The 22,336-nt window shown below is 35.5% G+C and overlaps 1 long non-coding RNA gene across 4 annotated transcripts; it reads right to left on the bottom strand.

Annotated features, from left to right (window-relative positions):
- Positions 1-2,837: 2,837 nt before the first annotated feature.
- LOC137713767 (uncharacterized) lies at positions 2,838-6,542 on the bottom strand. 4 transcript variants are annotated; one of them, XR_015955506.1, is made up of 9 exons: positions 6,224-6,542; positions 5,720-5,861; positions 5,481-5,509; positions 5,288-5,362; positions 4,673-4,764; positions 4,497-4,566; positions 4,234-4,342; positions 3,409-4,054; positions 2,838-3,310 (listed from the first exon to the last, which is right to left on the bottom strand). It is a non-coding gene; the product is annotated as an uncharacterized LOC137713767 (long non-coding RNA). The 4 variants fall into 4 exon arrangements; XR_015955504.1 differs by having other exon boundaries at positions 3,409-4,039; positions 6,224-6,541; XR_015955505.1 differs by having other exon boundaries at positions 4,234-4,306; positions 6,224-6,541.
- Positions 6,543-22,336: the final 15,794 nt, after the last annotated feature.

The raw sequence follows: 22,336 nt of genomic DNA, 5'->3' as shown, positions 1-22,336 counted from the left end.
GCATCAAAATCTCACCAAAATAATAACCAAAATATACCAAGAATAGGAAATAATATATAATATAAAATCAACTCATCAACGTTCATCTCCTTTGAGGATCTTTGTCCTATAGCCTGATACTGATTCGGCGTATCTATATTCTCACGAATATAGTTAAGGCAGCCAAACCTGGTGCAGGAGATCCTGAACTTTGCAATGAACTAAACAACCTTGTCTTCAGGTTCCTAGAACCTAGGCTGAGAGGTGTTCCTTCCTTACCCGTAGTCGCTCATGCAGAAGTCAACAACGCATTCAACACCACCACTACATCTATTCTACTCACCCGACAAAGCTCCGTTAGGAGTTGGCATGCCCGCATTCACAAGAAGGACGTAGATAACTCATTACTTAGCATGCGCAACAAGTAGGCTTTGTAACTTTTAGGGTCAACACTAACAAAATCAATGATGGAAAAAAAAAAAAATATTGGTGATATATAAAAGTAAAAAACAGAGACATAAGTTTCAATCTTATCAATAAAGTCACATTTGAATTTTGTACTTTGGTTAAAGTTTTACATTATTATTACGCATTTTAACGTACAATAAACTTAACATATAAATGACTTTGGATAGGGTCCTCTATTTGAACTTATTGCGTCTCGGATTCAAATCTTTCTACATCTCAGAGTACTAATTGTAATAAAACAAATTATACTCACTTGAAAGTTTTCGACCACACTTTTTATCATTTTCGTTGCAGAAAATGATATAAATCCCAACACCATTATAGTCATTTTATTATGTTAATGAGACTACCAATAATTCAATTAAGAAAATAACTTACATAGAACGAGTTTATGCCACCTGACTTCTTGATCTAATAATACCACACGATCTATGTAAGCCTCTCATTTCTTAATCTAATAATGTTATACGATCTATGTAAGTCATTCTTGTAAATCAAACTACCAACCGGGAATTCCCTCTTCGCACCAAATTTTGGGCTTCTGTCAAACCCCAAGTGAAATTGGCGCCCTCGTTCTTTGCCCCCCGTTCCCCAGTCTCCCTGTCCTCCCAGCTACCTAGAAATTGTTTGTACGAACACCGTCGCAGAATTCCCACATTCAACTCTCCCGCATTTTCCAACCCCGATCCCTTTCGCAAGTGGCAAATTGGTAGTCAGCAACACAAGCTTCAAAGCCGAACCTAAAATGCAGTCGTCGATTCTTGTGCACTTCATAATTAGCTGGCGGAGATGGCTCCGGCTACCTCTGCAGTCTACGGCTTCCTCCTCCTCAGCGGCGGCTCATTTGCCTTTAAGCTCTTAATTTCTTCTGCAAAATTACAGAGAGATGCTCCAAAAATACATGCTTTTGTTTGTTTTCTTTACGTTTTTAAGCAATGGTGTTATTTTTTATTTATCGCAGTTTCGAGAACAGGAAGCGAAGGGTCGCTTCTCGGCGGAGTTTCAGGAGCAACTCCAATGGCAACTACTGTCATCCGGGTCCTTGCAAAAGTGCATTTGATTTCTTTGCTTCTTACGAAGAGTGAAGATGACGATAAACTTTTCCAGCTGCACCATAATGTAAAATGCATTCCAAAACACTCCACGTCCTGCTTATAGCCCATGATCCCTCTTCTGGTGTTGCACATGACAACCACAGAATTCTAGATTTCGTAAAAAGCTTTAGTTGCTTGAAAGAAGGGACATGCATGTTCATCGTTGACAAACAGTGCAGTTAGATCTATCTGTTACGTTGTTTGCATGTTCTTCTAATTAGTACGAGATAAAGCTTTGTTTATGCAGATAAGCTTCCGTGCTCTTAATAAACTATTCTGGGGAACCACATTCAAGTTTATCACTAAAAATTTGTACAAGCACTTTAAATTGTTAACAGTTAACATTGACATTCCCCGTGGGTTTATGTGAACACGATATTAATTAATGTCTTATTATGTTCAAATGATTGCAAAATGCACTGCAAGGTTTCTTCAATATTGCATCTACGGGGCATGGAACCCTGAAACTTCCTTCATCCCTTATTGTTCATGGGGAGGAGGTGAGGCTATGCCAAAGGCCTTAATTGCAGGGTTGTATATATAACTTAAGGGAATTAAGATATGTTATGACTACAAAAATCTCAAAATTCAAAACAGAAAGTCTTTCGTTTTAGTGCTATATTTCTGTTTTTTTGTTTTTTCCATGTAAATGAGCTTCTTGTTCCGTCTTTCCTTCTTAAGATAGAGATAATTTTGTTGTCCTGTGTTGTGTAAAAAATGTTCCAAAATAAAGAACCTGAGTAATCCTGAATGAACGTAGATACACAAATTAAAAGGTTTTGTCAGCGTTTTAACGGGTGATACTTGCAATCCTTGTAGGCTTACTATCTGCTGCAAACACCAGAGACAAAAGCTATTGGTGATGCCCTTGGGTTTGGATAGCATTTCTTTTGGCTTCAGTATTCGGTATGCATGTAACATGCTTTTGTTAAGATCTATACACGCTTACACAAGTGTGTCCATAGTAACATCTGTTTTGAATCATGATCTTGTAATTAGAAACATTCTAGAACATCAATTCCCTCTTTACTTTTTCTTTAAGTCTTACTTTTATTTCTCTAAATGGTTTCACGTATACGATTAGCAGCTACTAGGAATTGGCTCCTGCAGGCCCTCTACTTAAATCATATTTTTTGTAGACCGCATGATGTGGCAGGTAATGATTAAGACCTGGTTTGGTACTGAGGTGATTCTGAAAAAAGCTGCTATCAAAAAAAGCTGGGAGCTATTTTTGTGTTTGGTAAACACTCAGCTTCAGCTTTTTTTCACAGTTTTGGATGAAAAAAAGCCAAAAACAAGAAGCTGCAAAACCTAGCTTTGAAAAACTGGCTTTTTTTTCACATCTGTTTTACATAAAAGTTTACCAAACACTCTAATACTGCTTTTTTTTTTTTTCAAAAGCACTTTTACAAAAAAGTTTACCAAATACTCTGCTGCTTTATTTCACAGCTGCTTATTCTCACAGCACAGCAGAAGCAGCTTTTTTTCAAAGCACAGCAATACCAAACCAGCCCTTAAATTTCTTCTTTAAAAGCATGGTCTCCCTTGCATTTTCCTTTACAAACCCCTGCCCTAGTTAACCGTGATCACTAGAATTTATTTACTCTTCCTGTACTTATTTCTTCTGATATGGTGGTGTGACAGCAGGATAGGCTGGATCAAAATTTCGTTCAGGGAGTTTCGTCCGATATTGCACATTTCGTTCACGATATCTAACCATCTTTTTCATCTCAAACTTTGCACCTTTGCTTCCTTTGTACCACTAGTTCCTGGAATTGTCAATGATTAGCATTGTGTAAATATTTCCCTCTTTTTTCAGTCGAGATTGTATGGTCTTTTAATACGAATTTAGCAGAAACAAACGTACTATGTCTTGCTAAGTGCTCCTCTTGGCCCGCAAAGAAAGTGCTTCTCTCGGCAGAGGTTGAAGACACGTCTATTTTCTAACTCCCCCTTTTCCAACAACCATCTTCTCCCTTTAGGCCTTTTAGCTATATACTAGCAAATTGTACCACGCGTTGCTGCGGGTTTGAAACATTGTTAAAGATGTAGAAAATCTCGAAAATGTGTCAAATTGTACCATGTGTTCGGGTGTTCATTATATTATTCAATATTTGAGCTTCCAGTTTAGTACACTTACATTTTTAATCTCTAATAAACAAAGAAAATGATTAGTATCACACACTTAATAATATAAAGATTGCCTACATACACGTGCTAAAGGCACGAACGATCATAGGTAATTACACGACATAATGCTCTTGGCTGATATAATCTGGTTAACCAATATCTAGTATCATTTATATGAAAGGAAAAAAGGCGCAGTAGTAATATACCCATAATATGATGCAAGAGTCTTGCTTTTCTCAGCACCAAATTCCAAAGGAACAATCTGGTTGCGGATAATCATGTCAGCATCCACAATCACAACCACATCAACATTCTCAGCCTCCACCATGCTTAAAGCCAGTGCACAACTTGAACTGGTTTGTTAATACCTGCAAAATTAGCATCTTAACTAAAACAATCAATAATTTATGCATTAAGGAAAGAAAACTTCTTCCATTTAATTCAAACCATCAAATTAAATGAAGAACTAAATCCAACCCATAATTTAAAATTCAAACTTTTTATCAAATTAAGAAAAAAAAAAAAAATCTTTTTTCTTAAGCAGACCAGTTGCCTGTTGTACCTGCTCATGGTAGTAACCTCAAAAATGGGAGCCAAGTGCATCATTTTGAACTTCTTATTGTTTCTTCCGCTTCCTATTTGTAAAGTCCATAAAGCTGAAATCAGAATTCCTTCAATAAATGTTCCAGATTTTGCAATTCGAATGGACACATTTTTTAATTAACAAACCAAGATATTAGTAGTGGGTACTGATAGTTAAACTTAGCAATAAAAAAACTAAAATCAAAGCAAGAAAACTAAAAATTGAAGATTGATAGGACTTACAAATGCTCGTTTTTACGACCTTCACCTAGTTCACCTTCTCGAGGGTTGAAGGTACACTTTGATCTAACACCTGATTTTGTCAAATTCAATAAACCAAATCATCAACAAAAACATTTAAAATTTAAAAATAAATCAAAAGAAAGGAAAAACTGAATTTCTAGAGACAGAGATTGAACCTGGAAGGTCTCATGGTCGATGTTGAGGTGGTGGTTGAGACGATGAATCGAGCTGGGCGAAGTGGGCTGTGGAGACGGCAAGAGGAAGCTCGCTAGGGTAATGGCAAGGTGAGCGAGGAAACAATCAGTACTTAAACAACATTAATTAGCAAGGTTTACATTGTTATATTGAATATCTGATATTTCAAAGAAACAGTGACACAACTGCTTTTCCAGAATCATTAGTGCATGATTGAAAGCTTGAAAAGGCAACATGACTCAAAATTTGAAAATTGTATTTGCTGCTTCTAATTAAGAGTTGTATATAGCAATGATCTAATCGTAGATATTGCAATTTCAATGGAAGTTGCAGCAATGGAATTTATGTTTTGTCTTGCAGGGAGAAGTAAAATTTTTTAACCCCTAAACATACTCTCACTGTTTCACATCCTATCCCTATTCGAGAATATATATATATATATATATATATATATATATATATATATATATAAACATATATTATAGTTTTAGATCAATCAAACTTCAAAGACTGATAGAAATCCGTATATGCTTGAGATGCCAAATCAACACACAAAACACACAATTACCAGTGCGAGAAACAATAGCAAAACATACCAGCAGCAAACACATCATTCTGCAATGAAGCTAGGAGAGTAGCTGAATCGACGACGAAGAAACAGATCAATCAATCTGCAATCACCCACTTTGAATTGGAGATTAAGTAAAAAAAAATTACCACAAATCATCTTCATATTCATAATTATGCATGAAAAGTAGAAATTCGAAAAGCAAAAATTAAATCACTTACATGGCAGGTCTTCAGCAAGAATAGCACTTCTGCAAAACCCAGAATAATATTAATCAGAGAGTAACACTGAAAATAAATAAAAATTGAAATTTTTATACCTTCAAGTTTCAAGGTTTTTACTCTGGAATCCAGGCAAAACCCAGATCAGATTCTAAATAGGTTTATCAAAACTAATAATTTAATCAGAAATTAACACTGAAAATAAATAAAAAACACCAAAAAATTTGAAATTTTCGTACCTCAAGTTTCTGGGAGGGTAGGAGTCAAAAACCTCGAAAACAATCTGTGCGTGCTCAGATCAAATCAGCCAAAACTTGATCTAATTGCAGCCACGGGAGTGAAATCCGACTTCCAGTTGCTGCACCTCCTAGCTTCCTTCTGCTGCAACTCAAATTTGGTAGAACAAAAGTCTCAATCTTTAACAGATCAGAAAAACCCAGTAATCACACATATTTAACAGATCGAACTCAAAAATTAAAGAACGAAAAGAAAAGGTGCAGAATTCACTCAAACCCACAACATTAAAATTAATTACAGCATAATCAGGCTAAAGATTCAAAATTCACAATGTAAAAACCCAAATTATACATAAAATTCAAAATTCACGACGCAAAAACCCGAATTAAACACAAAATCAAGGTCCTTTCAGAAACATAAGCTTAAGAAGGCGAAAATCTGAAACCTTTCGAATGCGCAGAAATAGAGAGAAAAAAAAGAATTGGGGGAAAAGTTGGGAAATTTACCAGAGGGGTTTAGGTGGAGGCGCCGAGAGGAGGCGAACGGCAAGGCGGATGGAAGCTCGAAGGGTCGAGCTTCGACTTTCTGGTAGTGGCGAGATCTAGGGCTTTTACACAGAGAGAGGGAAACCTAGATTGGGAGAATAGGGAGAGAAAATAGAGACCTTGATTCGAAGAGAAATGGTGAAGCCCTAAATCGAGCTGCTTGGTGCAGAGAAGAGTGAGGCGAGGAGGGAGACGGGGAGAGCAGGAGTCAAACAAAATAAGGAAAAGCTGAAAATGAAGAGAGAGAAGGGAACCCAAACAAAAGGCCGGGAAGAAATGGAGCGGAAGAGCCACCGATGACAGACGCGTGGTTACCAAGGGCAGAATCGTCCTTGCACTGTAGAAAGCTGAAGGAAAACGTTGAGCGAAAAAATTTTGGAGGGCATTTTCGCCACTCCACTGTCCACGAACAGTAACTAGGAGTTTGGGTTTTAGTATATATAGAATTTGTATTGACTGTACTGACTGCAAGAAGAGGGTTGTTAGTGTCCATTCGGACTAGCCCGGCCTCCCTTGACAGAAAAAGGAACAAGAATAATTAAGTTAATAATCTGAACATAACATAATCTCCAATGATAACCTAAAATCTAAAAATATTTAGCCCAGAAACAGTTTTTCTACTCCAACCATTCTAGCTTAAAAGTTTAGCCCCAGATTATCAAATAATGAATTAAGGCTATTTTTTTTTAAATTAACTTTTTAAAAAAAAAAAAAAAATTATGTAGACTATCCTAAATTAATTTTATGAACATTTTAACCTAAAAATATTTAAATTCCGATAAATTTTGAAAAATCACTAAATCAATACATGAAAATCAAGATATACCACATAAACTTAATACCAACGACATTTAATAAACCACATAAACTTAAAAAATAAAAAAGACAACTAATAAACCATATAAACTTAATACAATCGAAAACTCATAGACTACATAAACTTAATAATGATATCCACCATCTTGACTTGGTGATGGACTTGGGTGACAGTCTTGAGATGAATCATCATCTTGAAATATACTTCTTGTGGCATTCCTTCGTAAAATTTCCTTTTGCTTACCACGTAAGTATCTCTTCCTCTCTGGAGTGTATTTGTCGAGGTCCTCCATTATCAAATTAGTTTCTTACCTTTCTTGCTCCCTATCCCCTTCTTCCTTCATGGCCAAAAGCATTTGGGCCGATTCTTCTTGCCGACGACACTGGTTTTAGTTCATTATTGCCATTTCGCTAGCAAATTGTGCACGTGTCGAATCTTGGGACTTCCCTTTTCTCTTTGCTTCCTTTTGTTTATCTCTACCCGGGGGCCTTGCAAAAGAAGAAGTTGGGGTCATTTGCTCGACACCTTCATTGTCGGCAAAATTCACACCTTCATTGACATCATTTGGGGGTGGGGCTTCATTATGAAATAATCTTCTACATTGTTGGTTCGCATCGGTTCCCCACCTCGGACAATCCATGAGGATGTTTCAAGCGTGATGCAACTTAAAAGCTTGATTTTTTGGTGTAGTTCTTGTCTTGTAAATTGTCATTGCTTTGTCACCCTATGCAACAAATACATAAAAACAATTAGTTGCAAAATACTATTATGTACATGACAACTAAAATATCAACAAATAAACTCACAATTTCTGAGGCGCCCCTTCCACTAGGCATGTCAACCATGGCTCTCTCCAAGCTTCCTTTCCACAAAGTGCACGCTTTGTTGATAATCTTCCACCGATCATAAACACCACCAACTTCCCTTCGACCAGTGTTGGAGTTTTCATGGAACTTATCAACGATTTTACCCCATAAAACCTTTCTATTTTGATTGGTGCCGACGGCACCATCTTCGCTAATCGAAATCCATGCCAAACATAAAGCAATATCTTCGTCAAAGGTCCAATTACGACCTCTAACATGCTCTTTTGCCATCTTGAAAATTCTGGAAATGAGAATAAATGGTATAAAGAAAAATTGGAAGAATTGTAGGAGAAAAGTGAGTTTTGTGTGGATGTTTGAACAAATACATAGGTATTTATAGAGTTTTTGGTTGAATTTTAAGTTAAATAATTTTTTAAAATTATTCTAGCCGTTGGATTTAAATTTGGACCGTTAGTTCTTTTCTTTTACCGTTATATTTAATTATATTTGATCTAAGGTTGGATTCAATAAATACATAAATATAAAACTAAAAAAAAAAAAATTTGAACCTGGACCGTTGGATTAACCAACGGCCCAGTTTAACGTGACCGTTGGATTATAAAAATTAGCCGTTGGGCTGCTTTTTGGATTGATTGCTGAGGGAACACCCCCATGTGGGGCTGTCGGCTGGGCTGAAGTGCTCGCGCGTGCAGCGCGTGGGCGAGTCAGGGAAAGGGAACTGGGCTTCACAACCCGTGTTTCACTCACAACAGGTAGGGCCCATAATGACTTTTGGCCTAAAGACGGGCCGGTATTTGGCCTTCTTTTGAGTTTTGGGTTTTAGGTTTTGTTTAGCACATGGGTTAGAGTGGGTTTTTTTTTGGGGGGGGGGGGAAGAGAAATTTTAGGTTATAAGCCATTGTTGGAGTTGGTCTAAAGCCTAGGGAAGTCCTCTTTAATTGGCAAAAGAACAAGAATAATTAAGTGAATAACCTAAAATACCATGAGCTCCTAAAGTCGTGATATACTTTAGTAGGATTGTCGTTTTAGGGGAGTCATCACACTTGCGAGACCAGTATAGGGCCTAAGAGAACAATACACGAGTCTTATGTTTTAATTTTATGAGAGCTATGTGACCCGAGTTCCGTTACACAAGTTTTTCTAAAATTTGTATGGGGAGAGGAGAGAGAAAATGTTAGGACTAAAGATCATCATGAATTCAATCTTATATCCATTGGGGTGTTTTTCTCCGTAACCCTAATAAGATGAGGTAATTGCAACTAAAAGGTAATCCCATGCACACTCTAGTTGTCTAAACCGACCCTACAACTCATTAGTAGCTAAGTCAAGACTCGTAAAAACAGATGTTTAGGTATTACAATTCATCGTATAGTTGATCTACAAACAAAAATCCTCTAACGCAAAGAAAAAGGGGAGATATAAATAACCGAATAATGTGATTTTAAGTTGTATTTTAATCGAAATTAAAGGGATAAGACTATGAGAGAGGATCCTCGCTGAATCCTTTTTGTGAGGATCCCGAATATCTTCCAATTACATTCGTTTATCGTATATCGTGCATTCAGTTTTCATTAGATACTGTTTATATTCAATTTTAAATAAAAAAATTTACAATAATTTCTGACCGCACGATATACGATAAAATAATTTGATTTGAAGATTTTGGAGATCCTAACAAAGAGGATCTGGCGAGGATTCTCACTCTAAGACTACAATCATAATGTGACTAATTATGGTTCAATGAAAAAAAAAAAAGTAGCCCATCTCTCCGTTTGATTTTAACTGAAAAAATAGGTACAGATGAGATTTATTTGTCCCATCAAATATGCTACCTTTCGAAAACTTCAGACATATACAGTGACCGACTGGTAAGGGAAAGAGACTCGATTGACTGTGCGTGCACAATGCAGAAACTTCTTGTGAGAACTGTTGGTGTTGCTTTGCTTCATCATATATTTGATCAAGTCCACTTTCATTGAAAAGAAAGCAGATAAAATATGGAAAAAGGCCAAAAAAAAAAAAAAAAAAAAAAAAAAAAGGGAAAGAGAAGGATGCATGGACCTTCCTTCCCAAAATGTCTTTTTTTTGGTAAACTGGATTTATATAACCAGAGCAAAGTCAAATAATACAAAAAAGCTCACTCAGAGGACTAACAAGGCAACAAAAATATAGAGGAAACAACACGAGTGATAAAGGGATCAGAGGGCCGACACAAAACAACAACACTGTGTCACCCATTACCACTCGAACAAAAACAAGACTTAAGGTGGGTAAGGTAGTCCATCTTTGTTTAGGATATGAACAATCAAAGATGGAGGTCTATCGACCCATGTAGAATCGCTCATCTTCGAATTCTTGAAAGACGCTAACCAATTAACCACCATGTTTGATGATCTAGGGACCTAGGACCATCGACAAAGCTGGAAAGATTCCTTCATTTGCATAATTTTCCTTAGAACCGGAAAAGTCTCCCATCTACCAATGGATATGGAGTTATTTAAGCATAAAATTAACTCCTTTGAGTACTTTGTCTAACTCCATTTGTTTAGCCAGCATACACCCCTCCAAGATTGCCATTGCTTCTGCCACTTGAACCCTTGAAGCCTTTATGTTTGATTTCCTAGCTGCAACAAACTTACAATTTGAATCTCTAATCACCACTGCAACATTGCCTTTTTTTAGTTGTTGCATTCCAGCTAGCATCCACGTTTATTTTGAAAAATGAAAGATCAAGTAGATACCAAACAGAGGTAGGTTGAGAATTACCATGAAGATTTCCATGGTTACTTGAAATTGTCTGCATTCCAATTGTAGCCCTTTGAGTTCTTCTGGTAGCCTCTATGAAAGCTGCATAGGCGCAATTGATCTTTTGAATAACCTACAATGGTGACACAGTTTTTTGATTGAAAATAGCATTGCATCTCTCTTTCCAAATATTCCAACAAGTGAACGCTACTTGTGACATTAATCGTGCTTTTCCTGCTTGTTCCCCATATTAGTTCCAATTAAAGAATGCAACCAATTGGCAAAAGTATTAATTTCATTTTTATTCACCTTGTGGTTAAGTTGTCCTCCAAACCAGATAAGTTCAACCCATGGGCATAGCAAGAGCATATGCTCCACAGATTCGTCTTGCTCATTACAAATGGGGCAGATTAGCGAGGCACACTACTACAAAATTATCTATAACTGGTGGTCCAAAAACCGACAAAAAACGTATATTACTGTCGGATTTTAAGTAAAATCCAATAAAAAATGGATGCAGTGGCGGATATAATAAGTGACAGAATTGCCTGCTTCAGGAAATGAATTTTCCTACAGAAAATACTCTAAAACCGACAGAAAATACATAAACCGCCAAGACTTCTGTCGGATATAACCGACAGAATTTATTATATGAATAAATAAAAGCATTCTTGTCGGATAAAACCGACATAAAATATATTAATAATAATAAAAAAAAATTCTGCATTTTCCATATCCCCTGCATTCACCATCCGAAACCTCGCCAAAGCTCGATCTCGAAAATCTCAGGGCCCTTAAATTCTTAGCCAAGGGAGCAACGGTGCTAATGCCCTTAATATCAATGGGTACGCAATAATGTCAGTGAGTATTATGTAAAGCTACCAACCTTTTGTCATGGAGTTTTCAGTATAAGAGCCTAACTAGTATCTTGTTTTTTGCAGTTTAAGATTACTACTTCACAAGACAATACCTTCAGAGCTGAATAAACCGGCATCACATATGCAAATTCTGGAACACAAATATCTTTCAGCCTCGTGTGTTTTTGTTGAGGGGGTGTTAGAAGAAAGTCTTGCTAAGCTTGAGAAAGAGGAACTAGATTCTGATAATTTTGTGAGATGGGAACTTGGAGCTTGTTGGATACAACACTTGCAAGACCAAAAGAATGCAGACAAAGATAAGAAACCGTCAAACGAGAAGGCTAAAAATGAGTTGAAGGTTGAGGGACTTGGGACACCTCTTAAATCCCTTAAGAACAGCAAGAAAAAAATTAGATGGAGGCAATACCAAGCTGCAATCTGAAAGCTCAAAGTCTCATGCAGATGGTGTTGTTGCGGAAGCTGAAAATAGTATATCCCCTTCTGTGGAATCAAAGCTTGAGACTAATGCCAAAGAAAATGAGCTTGTGTTGACAAAGAAAATGAGGAGAGGAGAAAAGGGGGAAGGGAGAAGCACCAGAGCAAGGAAGAGATGGAGGGGTTATATTGTGAAAATTTTCATTATTGTAGGTTAAAACCAACAGAAACATTTTTTTAAAATAAAAACCGACATAAACTTTTCATTAATGTCGGTTATATCCGACAGAAACAAAATGGCGGCAAAAATCCCCCCAAAATTCCCTTTGAAAATTTTAAATTTTCCTCCAAAATTTTAAATTCCCCCCCCCCCCAAACAAAATTTTGTTACGATTTAAAAAAAATAAAATAATCATCGTTGGGTTTAATAAATAAATAAATAATAAGTATTTAAATAGAATATGTTTTTAAAAATTAAATAAATAATTGTTTGGTTTAATAGATAATTTTTTCATTTTTGGTTTAATAGATAATAATCCATGTAAACTATGCGATAAAGAAACAAAAAGAGAATGGTACAATGAAAATGTCATCGCACAAACTAAATATTGTCTAATCAATAGTTGAAAAACATAAATAAAAATTTAGCACAAATTACTTTTCCCACTTCAAAATTTAGGCAAATTTATGCATTCTACGAAACTAGTTTCCATGATCTAACCGTCAAACTTGTTTGTAAATACTACAAGATTGCATGTGTAAAAAATCGTAAAAAACAAACATTCAGAGATTACGTAACGGAACAAAAGTTTTCGGCGGTTATAACGAAAATTTACAATTTAACGATTATTTTAGCTTCGATTTTAACGTTTTTTTTATAGCTCTACTCCTTGATCCTATAAGAATGTAATGAATAAATTTGATCTTCAATTTAAAATATTTACACTAGTGGATACCACAAAATCTTATTTCATACTTAATGGAAGTATAACATTAACTCTTAAGTGTTTGTTTAATCTACTGTTTTGATGCGATACGCATTCTACGAAGCGTTTTTCAACGATCCAACCGTCAAACTTGTTTGTACATACTCCGAGATCACATATGTAAAAAATCACAAAAAAAAAAAAAAACATTAAGAGATTAGGTAACAGAACAAAAGTTTTCGACGGTTATAAACGAAAAATCACAATTTAACAGTTACTTTAGCTCCGATTTTGATGATTTTTTACAACTACACTCCTCAACCCTATAAGAATGCATTGAAAGAATTCGATCTTCAATTTAAAATATTTACACTAGTGGATACAAAATCTTATTTTATACTTGATGAGGAAGTATAACATTAACTCTAAGTGTTTTTTTAATCTACCGTTTTGACTCGATATGCATTCTACGAAACTTTTTTCAACAATCCAACTATCAAATTTATTTGTACATACTCCGAGATTGCATACGTAAAAAATCGTTAAAAACAAACATTCAAAGATTACGTAATGGAACAAAAGTTTTCGACTGTTATAAACGAAAATTCACAATTTAACGGTTATTTTAGCTCCAATTTTAATGATTTTTTTACAGCTACACTCCTCGACCCTATAAGAATGCAATGAATAAATTTGATTTTCAATTTAAAATATTTACATTAGTGGATACCACAAATTTGTTTGTACACACTCCGAGATTGCATACGTAAAAAATCGTAAAAAACAAACATTCAGAGATTACGTAACAGAACAAAAGTTTTCGACGGTTATAAACGAAAAATCACAATTTAACGGTTATTTTAGCTCCGATTTTGATGATTTTTTACAGCTACACTTCTCGACCCTATTCTTGCATTGAATGAATTTGATATTCAATTTAAAATATTTACACTATTGGATACCACAAAATCTTATTTTATACTTGATGGGAAAGTATAACATTAACTCTAAGTGTTTGTTTAATCTACCGTTTTGATGCGATACGCATTCTACGAAACGTTTTTCAACAATCCAACCGTCAAACTTGTTTATACACACTCCGAGATCGCATACGTAAAAAATGGCAAAAAACAAACATTCAGAGATTAGGTAACGGAGCAAAAGTTTTCGATAGTTATAAACAAAAAATCACAATTTAACAGTTATTTTAGCTCCGATTTTGATGATTTTTTACAGCTACACTCTTCGACCCTATAAGAGTGCAATGATTGAATTCGATCTTCAATTTAAAATATTTACACTAGTGGATAAATCTTATTTTATACTTAATGGAAGTATAACATTAACTCTTAGGTGTTTGTTAAATCTATCAATTTGATAGCATATGCATTCTACGAAACTAGTTTCAACGATCCAACCGTCAAATATGTTTGTATATACTTCGAGATAGCATGTGTAAAAAATTGCAAAAAAAATACATTCAGAGATTATTCTGGCTGCCATCAAAATTTTGCTTTGTTCGTGCCGGTTATATCCGACAGGGCCATGAGTGAAAAAAAAATAAATTAAAACATGTGTTTATTTATTTATTTTTAATCAATATAACATTTTAAAATAATAAAATCAGACATGATAGAGTACACTAGATGTTCATGTATGTTTATGTGTCAGACAATGTGCTTTGTGGCGCATTGAAAAAAATTGTTTGAATTTCTTTGTATCTTGTTGCTTGCCTATGAGAGAGCATAATCCTTATTACAAAAATGATAGAGTTTCATATTGTAATCTGTTGTTATTATTCTCTCAGAAAATTTATGGCTCGTGGAAATTGGGTTCATTAGACTTTAGGGTCATGAGTGAAAAAAAAAATTTTAAATATGTGTTTATTTATTTATTTTAATCAATATAACATTTTAAATAATAAAATTTTCATTTCTGTCGGTTATAACCGCCAGAATACTAAAATAATAACCGCCAGAAAGTAAAATAATAAAATAATCAATTTCTGTCAGTTATAACCACCACCATGAACTTAAAAACCGTCAGGATCTGTCAAAAGTATTTAAAAAAAGGATTAAAAAATACTGTCGGTTATAACCGACAAGAGTTTTTTGATATCCGCCATTAAATATCCGCCAGAAATTTATGTCGGATATAATCGACAGGATTTTTCTAATATCCGTCACTAATTAAATGATGTGTCGGATATAATTTATCTGACAGGATTTTTCTAATATCCGCCACCTAAAGCTAATATTGTAGTAGTGCGTAGCAACATGTCTCTTGAAAATATCCAACCTTGTGGCTAGAGCTCTATGAAGAACTCTCCACATAAAAGTTTGAATCTTATGAGGGGTTTCCAACTTCCAAATACTTTCCCAGACTTGACTATTGATTGTTGATAGTGAGGAGGACCACTGATTTCTATTAGGAGACTCCTTGCTATGATCCAATGATAACCCGATTTTACCATGTAAATACCACTTTTCTCCAAAGGCCAAATAAGTCTATCATTGCAAGAAGGGTCCCCAATTTGTATTTCTTTTATATCATTGATCTCCCTTTGCAATATACAAGAACTAATGGGATAAAGATCCCATTCTTGAGAAGAAGGCCAAATTATGGAAGCAACACTTTGATTCAAATTTATATTAGAAGCCTCACATGGATTGGGATGGTCATTCGGCAGGGAAGGAACCCATCTGTCCACCAATAGCCTTATATTATTACCACTCATCACCTACCATTGTGCACCTCTAAATAAAATCTCTCTCCCTTTCAGTAAGCTTGCCCATGCCCACGAAGCTCCGCTTCCTTTTTTAGCTTCCAAAAATGAAGAATTTGGGAAGTATCTTGCTTTCATAAATCTAACCCACAAAGAATTTGGTTCCATCACCATTCTCTAGCATTGTTTAGCCAATGAAACATTAAACTCTTGTAAATTTCTGAACCCCAAACCTCCATCTTGTTTCAACAAGCCTAATTCCCAGCTAACCCAATGAATCTTTTTATCATCATTATTTTGACCCCACCAAAACCCAGCTAAAAGAGAGTCAAATTGCTTGCAAATATTTGCAGGAAATTTTAAAATATTCATTGGGTAAACTGGTACAGCTTTGATAAGCACTTCCTTGCCCGCATGTGACAGAAGCTTTTGTTTCCAACCCTGAATTTTCCTCAATAAATGATCTTTAATATATCCCAAAGCTTGGCGGTTTGACTTACCCCAAATTGTTGGTAGACCCAGATAAGTTCCAGGATTATCTACAACTGGCATTCCCAGAATTTCACCCATCTCCTCCATTACATTTCTTAGGGTATTGGCACTGAAATAAACGCTTGATTTATTGAGGCTAACTTGCTAGCCCGAAGCAGCATAATAAGCATTTAAAATCTTAACAATGTTCCTGCAATTTTGTTGATTGGCCTGGAGGAAAATCAAAGTATCATCCGCAAAGAACATATGCGAAATGCTTGGACTATTTGATCTAATTTCTATTCCTTTAACACAATTCAAATCCACAGCTTTTTGAATGAGCAGAGAAAGAACATCACTTCCAAACAAGAATAGATAAGGTGATAGAGGATCCCCTTGTCAAAGCTTATTGGAAGGGAGAAATTTTTTGCCAAGCTTGCCATTGATTATGACAAAAAAATCAACCGTAACAACACACTTCATGATTAAATCAATCCATCTTCTGTCAAACCCCATCTTGACCATAATCTCCTCCAGAAAGTCTTCACATGGTCATATGCCTTATTCATATCCAGCTTTATTCCTAACTCAAACTTTCTTTTAGCTCTTCTTAGTTTCATAAAATGGAAAATCTCATGGGCTATCATGATATTATCTTGAATTTGTCGGCCTGTTACAAAAGCATTCTGCATTTGAGAAATTAAATTCGGTAAGAGGGGTTTAAGTCGATTGGCAAGGACTTTAGAAAGTACCTTATAAGAGAAGTTGCACAGGGTAATGACTAATGAGGCTGAATTGAGAATCGGTCTCCGGGTTCGGAACTTTGGGGATCAGCAAGACAATCTGTTTAGAATTTAATTTTTTAGGGCTAACCTCCCTATTCATAAAATCATTGACAATTCCTTTTACCTCCTGCAAGATTACATCCCAATAGCATTGATAGAATATTCCTTGAAATCTGTCAGGCCTAGGTGCTTTCATTCCCCCCATTTGAAACACAGCATTCTCAACCTCGCTAAAACTTTACCTTCATCAACACAACATGAATAATTTTGAGAATCATTTTGAGTATCTTCTACTCAACACAACATGAATTATTAAAACTTTACCTTGATCAGTATAATATAGTCAAACCCTTACCACTAAAACTTCCTTACTTTATAATGTTTTGTGATGTTATGATTATGCTTAGCGAGTTTGTGATGTCTCACTTCAGCATGTTGATGTGACATTGGTCTTTTAGTTTGTACTAGTTTTAGGTATGTCGCGTCTACTATCTATGTGGCTTGTGATGATTGGTCATATAGAGATTTTTTCTTACTGACTAATCGTGCGAATTTCTCTCAACATCAAACAATTAGTGCTCAAAAAATTCCATACGGTACCCTCTCATTGTATATGCATAACTATGAAAATCCAACAAAGCCAAAGTGATTTCATGGGAATGCGGGACATGGAATTGCGGCAACTGCCTTATAGCATAGGCTCAAACAAGTTCAAGTGAATGAAAATAATGAATGTCCCCTTAGTATTAAAATCTCGATCAATATGAACCATCATATCGGTCACTAGATTGACCAAGGGGTCATTTCACTTTTGGGTTTGAAGAAGTGGGAGTTGGATTTTGTATGTTTCTTTTCATTATTTGGTAGAAACTATGAATTGTGGGACTCGAACAAAATATCTACCTGCCTAGCAAAAAACAAAATATCTACCTGCAGCTCCAAGTATGGTTTTTGGGGTACAATGAGGAATATGAAAGGAATGTTAACTACATTGCAAAAGATGAAGAATTGGTACAGAGGAAGAGAAAGAATTGGTAGAGAGAAATAAAAGAGATTGTATTGATGAATTAGAGAAAATCTATACAACTGAACTTAAGGAAATGATAGCTACACAATCCCTTATATAGCCATATATTCCAATTACAATGATACCCTTCTAACTATATTAACAAACTCAACTCCTAGAATAATGCCATGTGGCGTTTTTGTTATATCAGTTATTAAGGAAGAGTTAGAATTTGTGACACTTCAGTACCTAAAGGTTCTCCACTATGTTTTTTCTTGTCTAAAGTCTAAGTGCTGCTTGATCACATTCATGAATATCCTAGACCCTTAACTGAATCTAAGAGATGATAAGTTAGAAAGATACCACCACTATTCAACTGAAAGTTTAACTCATTGCAATGCAATCGGTTAAAGAGTGAATGTCTTATAAATAATGAAAATTTGCATGACTTATTGTTGTTCATTCTTTGACAATTTGAGCTTTTAAGCGTAATGTAGTATTATAACCTTATTTATAAAAGCTCTTGATTTTAATTCTTGTTTCTCACTTAGTTGTTGATCTACAGGGTGCAATGTAAAGTTGACTCTCCATGCATATATAAACGAGTTTGCACTCCATGCATAAAATGAGAGTTCGCACATGAAGAAATGTATAAAATTGATATAATTATTAATCGATTCCTCAACCACTTGAATTGTAGGACGAATGGTTATCTACCAAAAATTAAATTAAAGTCCAATTTGTGAAACACAACTGAAAAGGGTTCAATGAGTAACTGTTGACCCTATAAATTACAAAGCCTACATGGCGCGCAGGCCGAATAACTAATCGGCTAACTAAATCCTTCGGTTGAATGCGGGGCGTGCCAACTCGTCGGCCGAGCTCGGCCAAGGAGTAAAATTCGTTGTTGTTGCGTTGAGCGCGTTGCTGACTTCTTAATCTTGCGACTGCGACCGAGGAAGGAACACTCTCGATCTTTGGGTTCTAGAGCCTGAAGACGAGGCTGCTAGTTCTACGAAGTTCACAAATCGTCGGTGCTTAATTCGGTCACCGTGATTATATTCGTAAGAGTATAAGCACGTCGAATCGACACTAGACTATACGGACACAAATATTCAAAGGTGATGTATGTCTTGACAGTGAACGTGGTTCGGCCGTCAGAATGCCGAACTCTAAAACTCACTTGTGAATACTCAATCATAAAATCACTCAGCGTCCGATACGCCGAATGTCGTAACTCGTGACACCTTACTTCACCGAGAAGGCTGATAAGATGATCCCTGCCAATAAGGATTCGAAAACCCTCCTCGGCCAAGACTTGGATAGGTAACCAGTCGGGCTCGACACAGTGTTGTTTATCCAAACTGAAGATGCTCCTTGGTCGGCTGATTCTACGGCGACAGTGCTGTTTATCCAAACTGAAGATGTTCGTCGGTTGCCTTCACAGTGTTGTTTATCCAAACTGAAGATGTGTTGGCGGAAAAAGAAAATAAAAGATCTCAAGATGTTTGAGAGGTTTTGCGCAGGGCAGTTGTGTGTTGAATTGAAGGTCCCTTTTTTGTTGCATGATTTCTTGTATTTATAGCACCCACTCCTTGAGACCGAATCGAACCCCTATCTGGATTGCGAGTCATTGTCCCGTTCCAACTTTACTTCGAACAACCCTACTCCATTAGGACTTTGAACTTTCCCCCCTTTCGAGGCTTTATTCCTCGCTGGCCAAGAATCCTGGTTGCACCAAGACTTCCCCGACCCTTTTTATTTATCTGGACTACTCCTTCTTAGGATAGGACTCGACCGACCCTGCTAACTGGTCCGGAATCTATCAAGCAGCCCATAGTATTTGACACAGCTTTGAGCCGAGCACAACCTTATGCTCGGCCCAACAATATTATTTCGGCCCCAAACAGTAACCAAATAAGAGGAATGGATATAGAATCAAAACTAGTGCACAAGTTCCCATTATACATATGCATGCAGACAGCGGAGCCACAGAAAGTGGGGAGAGAGAGAGAGAGAGAGATACACACACACACGCACACTTGTTTGACGCAACCAAGCAACAAGTTAGCTTCCGCCGTAATCGATCAAGAGAAGAGATTAGGAAGGTGATTAGGACTTAATAAAGTATTCTCTGATTATTCTCTTGTTATGCTTCCTAAATATAAAAAGATTCTTAATTAAAGTACAATAATATATAGCCTGGTACATGAATCTTCACAGGAAATGGGATTCTGTGAGCAAAAAGTACCGTCAAGACATATCTTATCATGTTAATCATTTAATTAAGTAGTGACAATTACTTATTATTCCACATAATAATTCTTCATGATTATAGTAATCTTTTTGCCCCATATAATTCATTATGCACTTTCATTATATAATTATGTTCTGACCATGTCTTTGTGTAATATGTGTAATAAGATATAATAATTCATGTATATTGTTAATTCATTTATATATCTAATCCACGATTGAATAGCGTACTCTTCAAAAAAAAAAAAAAAAAATATAGAAATCGGACTTGAAAATAGTTATGATTATTGAGAGTTAATTAATCTGTCTGTTTGTTCAAAAATAAAAAATAAAAAATCTGTCTGAAGTGTGATAGATAATTATTAATTAACATGATGCACTGGTTTGGAATGTATGATAGATATCAGTCACTCATCACCACGCCTGGTGGCCAGATTGTTTTTAAAATTAGGAGACAACCACTTAGCTTATGATAATACAGAGCTGTCCTAACTTTTAAGTATTGGTAAATATTGGTAATTTGAAATGAATTAAAATTTTGACTAGTTAATTAGGTGTTTGATCGAGACTTCTTCTGATACCAGGCTGAAAATGTATAATAAAAATTACGCTACATGCGTGAACAGAACTTTGAAGTTTTGAAATAGTTTTGGTAAAAAGTTATGAGCCTACGGATTACCAATATTGGTCGCATGATTACATCCCTTTGTAGGTTTGCCATGATTTTCCATTACATTCCACTTGCTATCAAACACAAATTCCAAATTCAGCCCTAATCACTACTTAAGTGCATTGAAAATTCGATACCTACGCCTCTCCTCCACTTGGACCAATTAAAGAAGGAAAGTATCACGTTGGTAGGCTGCAGATTCAAACATATAGTACCTAAAGTCATATATAAGTCATTAAGCTCCGAAACTTTTTTATGTAACTGATATTGAATAATACATTAGTTTACACACACAAAAAGAGAATAAACTGTAGCAATAGTCCCTCAACTTTAATTAAATTGGAGCAATGGTTCCTTAACTAAAAATGCATTACCATAGGTTCTTCAACTCATCAAAACGTATAACTATAGTTCTTTTCGTCAACTCTGTCAGAATTATGTTAAAATGAGTTATGTTGGAATGACCATTGCTACAATTGGGTTAAAGTTGAGAAACCACTGCTCCAATTGAGTTAAAGTGGACCATTTATCCAGCTAGATTAAAGTTGAGGGACCGTTAATACAATTTTTCTTATTTGACTTTCCATATTTGCTTCTTGATTTAGCCTCACGTGCATGGCACGTGACTCAATTTGATCTAACTGGAGAAATGGTCCATCAACTTTAACTCAATTGGAGCAATGATCTCTCAACTTTAACCCAATTGTAGCAATGATCATTCCAACATAACTCATTTTAACATAATTCTATAAAGTTAATGAAAATGACCATAGTTGGACGTTTTGATGAGTTGAGGGATTAATGATAATGAATTTTTAGTTGAGGGACCATTTCTCGAAATGAGTTAAAGTTAAGGGACTATTGCTATAATTTACTCAAAAATAAATAAAAGAATAAAAGAGGGAGAGGGAGAGGGAGATAGCGGTGGACATCGGGTGAATTGGTCAGGTTGGACTTTTATATGTTGTCCAATCCAATAAACTTGAGTTGACATAGTTGAAACCCATTTCCACTCAAGAAAATGGGTAAATTAAACTAACCTACCCAAACCGTTCTTAGGCGGGTTGTGTTGGGTGTAAGGGTGAATGGAAACAAGCATTCCAATGCTAATTCAAAAATCTTTCATAATCAATATTAGTTTTGATTTTGGAATTTTAGATTATTAGAATTTAACGAAATCAGTTTTATCTCGCAATTTTAAAATATAATTCAAATCTCCCTCTCCCTTTCCCTTTTTTATTAGTTATATTAGTCGGATTGGTCGATAAACTCACTAAAATGTTCACCCTTCCATAACATGATGAGGTAAGGACATACCTGCTGAATATTGAGAAAAATTCCGGCCAGATACATTAGTAATTCAATTAAAGTACAGTGATTAATTGGTTTTTGTTGAATAATGCAAATTTTTTTATTTTTTATTTTGTTGAATAATCATCGGAAATTGAAAGAAGGGTATTTTTTAATACAAGATAGGGTGGGATTATTATACCGGATCAAAAATGAAAGTCTTCACAGTTCACAGCTTCTGTTACATGTACTTTATGCTCGAGT

Source organism: Pyrus communis, chromosome 14 (genome assembly GCF_041283825.1).
Source record: "Pyrus communis isolate YQ-2024b chromosome 14, ASM4128382v1, whole genome shotgun sequence".
Classification (NCBI taxonomy): Eukaryota; Viridiplantae; Streptophyta; class Magnoliopsida; order Rosales; family Rosaceae; genus Pyrus; species Pyrus communis.
Note: the sequence above shows the minus strand (reverse complement) of the source record. Positions and strands in the feature narration are given on the sequence as shown.